The following is a 7,700-nucleotide window of genomic DNA, read 5'->3' as shown; positions in this document are numbered from 1 at the left end:
TCTCTTGCGTCCCTGTGTCCGCTTTAACCCCTTCAAGCTAACTCGTTGCGATGGCTCCACGACTAAGTCCTTTCTCTAGAACATCTGCCGTGACAAAACCATGACAGTTGGCGCCCACCGTGGGGCTATCGCACGATGGTTTCAAGTTCTTGGAGGGTCTCTTTGAAGGACTCGAGGGCTACGTCGTGGGCCGGATGACTAAGAGTCGCCGTGACAAGATATACATCGTTGATGCAGGCTGGGGCCCCGAGGCCGGCTCAGTTGAGTATGGGTACCGGGTCCCCTTTGGTGGCATACACGTTTTCATCGGCAAGATCGGTGAACCGGGCCCTGAGCCGGACATCTGCACCGACCTCATCGAAACGGCTCAGCGTGCACAGTCCGCCCGGGTTAAACCGGCCATGAGGCGTGCCTTCGTGGGAGTCATCCACGGAGGAAGTTATGAGGATGGATTGGAATCCCGCGGTGAGACTGTCATTTGTTCCGATGATGATTCATCAACCGGAGAAACCGAATCTCTATATCAGCTACAAGACGGCCGGATTGGGGGCTGTTTCGATGGCGATAGTATTCCGGACCCCTCTGATCGACCCAACCGAGTTGGAATATTCATGGCTGACACACAAGCAGCACTTCATTCTTCGACCTCTGCGCCAATGACCTCCGATTCAGTAGCAGCGATGGCTGCCGGGGCAGGAGGCTCTGTACGCCCGCAGGCTCAAGTTCTATCAGATCTGTTTGATACATTGGCTGTGCTCATGGCAGAAGCTAACCCGGCGGATCAGGACGCCCACAACGCGGAGATAGCAAAGGTGAAGGAGCAGATCACCCAGGCCAAGGCAGACCTGGCAGCTGAGGATGCCAGGATGACCGCAGAGCGGGCCGCTTTAGACGCACAAGCCTATAGGCTCATGTTGGACCAGAACGTGTCGCATGAAGTCATGAAGAGGAAGTACCGATCCCGTTTGCCTTCGGTTTTCGAGGCCAGAGACCTTTTCAACACCCCAGGAGCAGGAACCAGTAATCCGCTGGAGGTAAACTGGGCGGAAGCCCCTGCGACCGGCGCGCCGGTTCAGCCCCGTTGGACGGATCTGGCTCGACAAAATACCGTTATACCTCAGGCTATTTCGACACCTCCGGGTCACTACTCCAACCCGATGGACAATCTCGTTGCCGCTGCTGCACGGCTGGAGGCCATTCCAATCGAAGGTGACTCGCCGCAGGCAGTAGAGACGCGACGGGTCATGGAGCTTCTGAGGACAGCTTTGGTCCAACAGGAAGCATACTCGTACAGCCGCGACCGGATCCACTCGACCCCTGTCCAAGCCGAAGCTATAGCAGGCATATGGATGAACCGGCAGTGTCGAGTAATGAACGACGTGGAGCACCCCGTGGTAACAACCCGGCGGGTGGTGCTGATAACACTCAGGAAGTGGTGGACCGGGCCCGAGCGCACAGGGAGGCCGAGTTAGCCGCACAGTATCAGGCTCGGCAGCTTACGCCGGTTCGTCCAACTATCTCGATCGAACCTGGTGTTACTTCTAGTTCTTTGGGGGTGCCTTGCCTTGTCCCGCTTTACGCAATGTGCGCCTGCCCAAGGATTTCAAAGGCCCGCGCAAGGTACCAAATTACACGGTGGATCAACCCCCAGAGACATGGGTGGAGAGCTATGAGATGGCCATGGAGATGCTTGATGTGGATGACGCGGCGTGTGCGAAATACTTCACCATGATGCTTGAAGGAACGGCCCGTACTTGGTTAAAAAGCTTGCCGGCTAATTCTATCAGTTCATGGGCCCAATTACGAGCCCGATTTATCAGCAATTTCAGGGATACATGTAAGCAGCCTATGTCGATAGTGGACTTAGCTGCCTGTGTCCAGGAGGAAGGAGAATCAACGACTATTGGGTGCGCCGGGTCTCACAAGTGTTGCATTCATCAGACCGCATCAACGTGGACACCGCAGTCTTAACCCTAGAAGGCAACTACCGGTTTGGGCCCCTAAAGCTGAAGTTGGGACGGATGAAGCGCCATTGCACTGACATGGGGACCCTCATGGCCGCTTTGGTAAAGTATGCTGATTCTGATAGTACCAAGGATCCCGAATCTGATGATGACAAGGCAGGGAAGGGAAAGAGGAACAACAACTCCAAAGGTCAGCAGCATCACTTGGCAGGTAATGGTGGCAGAGGCAAGCATAAAGCGGATGGTAACATGGACTTTGTGGCTAATACCAACGCGCAGGACAAGGGCCAGCGACGCAGGGGTAAACTGCCAAATCGCAGTGGGGCACCCAACCCTAACCCGGACCGCCTAAATTATCTACTGAGCCAGCCCTGTCCAAGACATGGGACGAAGGAGGCGCCAGCAAACCACCTTTGGAAGGATTGCTTCATAATGCAGGAGTTCAAGAATTCTAATGCTTTCCGGTATGATCACGGCTCCGGCGGTGGCTCAGGATCTGGGCCGGGTTATGGTGGAGGAAATTCCGGTTCAGGATTTAATGGCAATCCGGGCGGACATAATAATCAAAATAATCAGAACAACCAGGATGGTTACAACCAGCAGCAGCAACAGTCAGGTTATCAGAGCAACCCAAAGCAGTTGAGTAGTGGGCAGTACCATGTCTTCACCACTAGCTTGGACAAGCGAGACCGGAAGGTTCAGAGGTGGGCAGTCAACTCTGTTGAACCGGCCGTGCCCCGTTATCTACGCTGGTCTGAACAGCCAATCATATGGAGCAGAGAGGATCACCCTCCCCAGGTTGATAATCCGGGTCAGTTGGCTCTAGTGGTGGCGCCTCAGGTGGGAGGTTACAAGGTCACCAAAGTGCTCATGGATGAAGGGAGCAGCATTAATATCTTGTACTATGAGACCTTCCGTCGTATGGGACTAACAGATAAAAATCTCAAACCGTCTAATACGGTGTTCCACGGTGTGGTACCTGGAAAGTTAGCATATCCTGTTGGTAAGATAGCTCTGGAAGTAGCCTTTGGAGATGATCATGATTCCAGGTCGGAAACATTGACGTTTGAAGTGGTGAAAATCCAAAGTCCATATCACGCCCTGTTTGGGTGACCGGCCTACGCCAAGTTTATGGCACAACCCTGTTATGTGTATTTGCAGCTCAAGATGCCGGGTTACAAGGGGACAATAACGGTTCACGGAAGCCGTAAAATCGCTTTGGAGTGCGAGGAAGGAGATGCGGCCTACGCAGAGTCGGTTTGTGCCACCGAGGAGCTGAAGTATTATAAGGACAATGTTGATCCGGCGGACATGACTCCATTAAAGAAGCCAACTATGGAGCATGATCCAGCCCTGAAGTTCAAATCGGCAGCAGAAACTAAGCTTGTTGACTTCGTACCTGGCGATTCGTCCAAGCAGTTCAGCATCAGTGCCAACTTGGATCCGAAATAGGAAAGCGCGCTCATCGAGTTCATCCGTGAGAATCGGGACATTTTTGCATGGAAGCCCTCTGACATGCCAGGTGTACCGAGGCAACTCGCTGAGCACACCCTTAATGTGGATCCTAAATACAAACTGGTGAAACAGTTCCTCCGCTGGTTTAACGAAGAAAGACGCAAGGCGATTGGAGAAGAGGTAGCCAGGCTCTTAGCAGCTGGTTTTATTGTTGAAGTTTTTCACCCTGAGTGGCTTGCCAATCCGGTGCTAGTCCTTAAGAAAAACGGCACTTGGTGCATGTCTGTGGATTACACAGATCTTAATAAAGCTTGTCCAGCAGATCCTTTTGCCCTCCCCCATATTGATCAAATTATTGATGCTACGGCGGGTTGTGAGCGTTTAAGTTTTTTGGATGCGTATTCTGGCTATCATCAGATCAAAATGGCAGTTAAGGACCAGGAGAAGACGACATTCATAACTCCTTTTGGAGCCTTCTGCTATGTGTCTATGCCCTTTGGGCTCAAGAGTGCCCAGGCAACTTATCAACGTTGTGTACAAAATTATCTTCACAAGTAGATTGGCCGTAATGTACATGCTTACGTGGATGATATCATGGTTAAGTCCAGGGAGAAGGAGACTCTGGTTGACAATTTGAAGGAAACCTTTGATAACCTGAGGACATACAAGATGATGCTTAATCCGGACAAGTGTGTCTTTGGTGTACCGGCGGGCAAGTTATTGGGTTTTCTGGTGTCCAACAGGGGAATTGAGGCTAATCCGGAGAAGATCGCAGCCATCACCTCCCTGGCTAAACCGAAGTGTATCAATGATGTTCAGCGCTTGGCAGGCCGGATTGCCGTGTTAAGCCGGTTTATCAACCGCATTGGTGAGAAGGCAATCCCTTTGTATCAGATGTTGAAGAAGACGGATCAGTTCGTCTGGAGTTCCGCTGCTGATGAAGCATTTGAGGACTTAAAGCGGCAATTGGCCAATCCACCTGTGCTCGCCGCTCCCATTGACAAGGAGCCATTACTGCTATATGTTGCTGCTAATGCTCGTGCGATCAGCGTGGCTATTGTGGTGGAGCGAAAGGAGGCAGGTAAGGAGCATCCGGTTCAACGTCCGGTCTATTATATCAGCGAGGTACTCATTGAGTCCGAGCAAAGGTATCCGCATTGGCAGAAGCTGGTGTATGGAGTTTTTATGGCAAGCAGGAAGCTTAAGCAATACTTCCAAGGGCACCCAATTATAGTGGTCAGTTCTGCTCCTTTGGGGGATATCATCCAGAACCGGGAAGCGACTGGCCTGATTGCCAAGTGGGCTATAGAGCTTGGGCCGCACGGTTTAAAGTATGTGCCTCGGACGGCGGTTAAGTCTCAAGCACTTGTTGATTTCATCAATGATTGGACGGAAATGCAAGCACCTAAAGAAAAGCCGGATCACACATATTGGACCATCCATTTTGACGGATCCAGGCAATTGGAAGGCTCGGGGGCTGGTGTCGTATTAACTTCCCCATGAGGTGATAAGTTTTGTTACGTTCTCCGCTTAATGTTCCCTTGTACTAACAATGCAGCTGAGTATGAAGCTTTGCTCCATGGTCTCCGGATGGCTAAGGAGATGAATCTAAGTCGAGTTAAGTGCTTCGGTGACTCGGACCTTGTGGCTCAGCAAGTATCTGGCACTTGGGACTTCAAGGACCCACTCATGGCAGCATATCGTCGTGAGGTGGATATTGTTGCAGGTCACTTTAAAGGCTATCAGGTGGACCACGTGGACCGGCAGAAGAATGAAGCGGCGGACGCTTTAAGCTGGTTGGGCTCTCAGCGCAAACCGGTCCCGCCCAATGTTTTTCTGGATGTGCTGCACAACCCGTCGGTCAAGATCCCTGGTGAAGCGGATTTGGCTATTCCTGATCCGGAGGCTCAATTGGTGGCAGCTCTTCATGTTATTCCGGATTGGACGCTTCCTTACCCGGTGTACAAGAACCGGGGCGAGTTACCAGAGGATGAGACTCTGGCCCGACAGATAATCTGGCGATCCAAGTCCATGACTATTATCAAAGGTGAGTTGCATCATTGCAGTGTGTCAGGGGCGTTTCAGCGCTGTGTGTCTCCTGAAGAAGGCCGTGAAATTTTGCGTGAGATCCACGAAGGAGATTGTGGTCACCACGCCGGTTCAAAATCTATGGTGGCTAAAGCGTTTCACCATGGCTTCTATTGGTTAACTGCTCATGCTGATGCGGAGGATCTGGTCAGACGATGTGATGGTTGCCAAAAGTTTTCAAGACGTGCTCATGTGCCGACTCAAGAATTGAGAATGATTCCGATTACTTGGCCGTTTGCGACTTGGGGGCTGGATATGGTTGGGCCTTTCAAAAGGTCCAAAGATAAGAAGACCCACCTCCTAGTGGCGGTTGACAAGTTTACAAAGTGGATGGAGGCAGAACCTGTTAGCAAGTGTGATGCGGCCATGGCGGTTCATTTCATCAAAAAAGTGATTTTCCGGTTTGGCTTTCCACACAGTATCATCACAGATAATGGTACCAATTTGTCGAAAGGTGCCATGAAGGAGTTCTGCTAACGGGAGCACATCCGGCTCGACGTTTCATCGGTGGCACACCCACAGTCCAATGGTCAAGCAGAAAGGGCTAATCAAGAGATCTTGAAAGGCATCAAACCCCGACTTATGGTTCCTTTGCAGAGAACACCGGGTTGTTGGGTAGAAGAGTTACCATCTGTGTTATGGAGCATCAATACTACACCCAACAGATCAACATGATATACACCGTTCTTCATGGTTTACGGAGCGGAGGCGGTTCTCCCCAGTGATATCCGTCATGACTCACCTAGTGTGGCGGCTTATGTTGAAGCGGACAATGAGACAACACGACAAGATGCTTTGGACCTGTTGGATGAAGAACATGACATAGCAGCCGCCCGCTCGGCGATTTACCAACAGGATCTTCGTCGTTATCACAGTCGCCAAGTCAGAACCAGAACCTTTCAGGAAGGAGATTTGGTGCTTCGGCTCATCCAAGATCACACTGATATGCATAATCTATCCCCACCTTGGGAGGGACCTTTCGTGGTCAGCAAGAATCTGCACAACGGGTCATACTATCTGGTCGATATTCGAGAGCATAAAGACTCACGTACATCAGAGGAGGAGACCAACAGGCCGTGGAAGATAGCTCATCTTCGGCCTTACTATACCTGAGCCATTGGCTCTACTTGTGTACATATTATGACGATGTATATATTATGATTAAATATAATAAACCAGAACCTCAGCTAAAACGGGGTATCTATCCTTTTACATCAGGTGTGGTTACACGGAGTTGTTCTAAAGCGGCCTCCGGTTTACCCCTTGAGTTAGCTTCTCAAAAAGCATTATGTTATATCACTTGGGGGCTTGGTCGTGTCCGAACCAATGCAACACCTCTTGATAGGCGAGAGCCACCAGATCACTTGGGGACTTGGTCACGTCTGAACCAGTCACGCCTCTTGATCGGCCTAAGGCCACAGAATCACTTGGGGGCTTGGTCGAACCCGAACCATTGCCATGCCACTAGATTGGCATACATGCCACAGTTTCATTTGGGGACCTGGCTGACTTGAACCATAGCTACACCTATCGGGTGCTTGGTCCTGTCCGACCATGGTAACGCCATCTGATCGGCTCAAATAAGCCTCTTTTTGCAAATGGTTTTATCATTGCCTTTGCTTCACAATTTTCTTTGATAGATATTTCTTTCTTTTTGTTGTGACAAAATTTTAAAACCGGTTCACACTGTCAATTGACGGAACACGATTCATTTTTAATCCGGAGACTATTTGTCCGGTTTGATTTTTTGTTAACATCCTATTATGGAGTAACACAGTGTTTTATTATAACCCGGCACGGTTTACATGGTAAACCGGCATTATATATATACAGGAGCTGCTATCTCCTCCAACAGTGTGGGTTTATGAAACCTCCGTTTCAAGATTGGCTAAGCCAGCTTCATGCCCAACGATGGCAGGTATTATGCTTAAATTTCAGATGTTTTGATTTTATATATGCAGACATCATACTCCGCCTGACGGTACAACCGCGGTGGCACTTTAAGATTTCTATGTTGCAAAAAATACTTTGGAAAGTTCATAACCCAAAGAAAGCACAAGTTGCAGTGGTTATGCACGCAGGCATACTACAATCAAGAGTATCAGCTAGCCTATTACAAGGCAACACGGTGCCCAAAACAAGATCATTGTTTTTCAAAGGGGAGGCAGTTTAAACCAGCTGCCGATTCAAGCT

Source organism: Triticum dicoccoides, chromosome 2A (genome assembly GCF_002162155.2).
Source record: "Triticum dicoccoides isolate Atlit2015 ecotype Zavitan chromosome 2A, WEW_v2.0, whole genome shotgun sequence".
NCBI lineage: Eukaryota > Viridiplantae > Streptophyta > Magnoliopsida > Poales > Poaceae > Triticum > Triticum dicoccoides.
Note: the sequence above shows the minus strand (reverse complement) of the source record.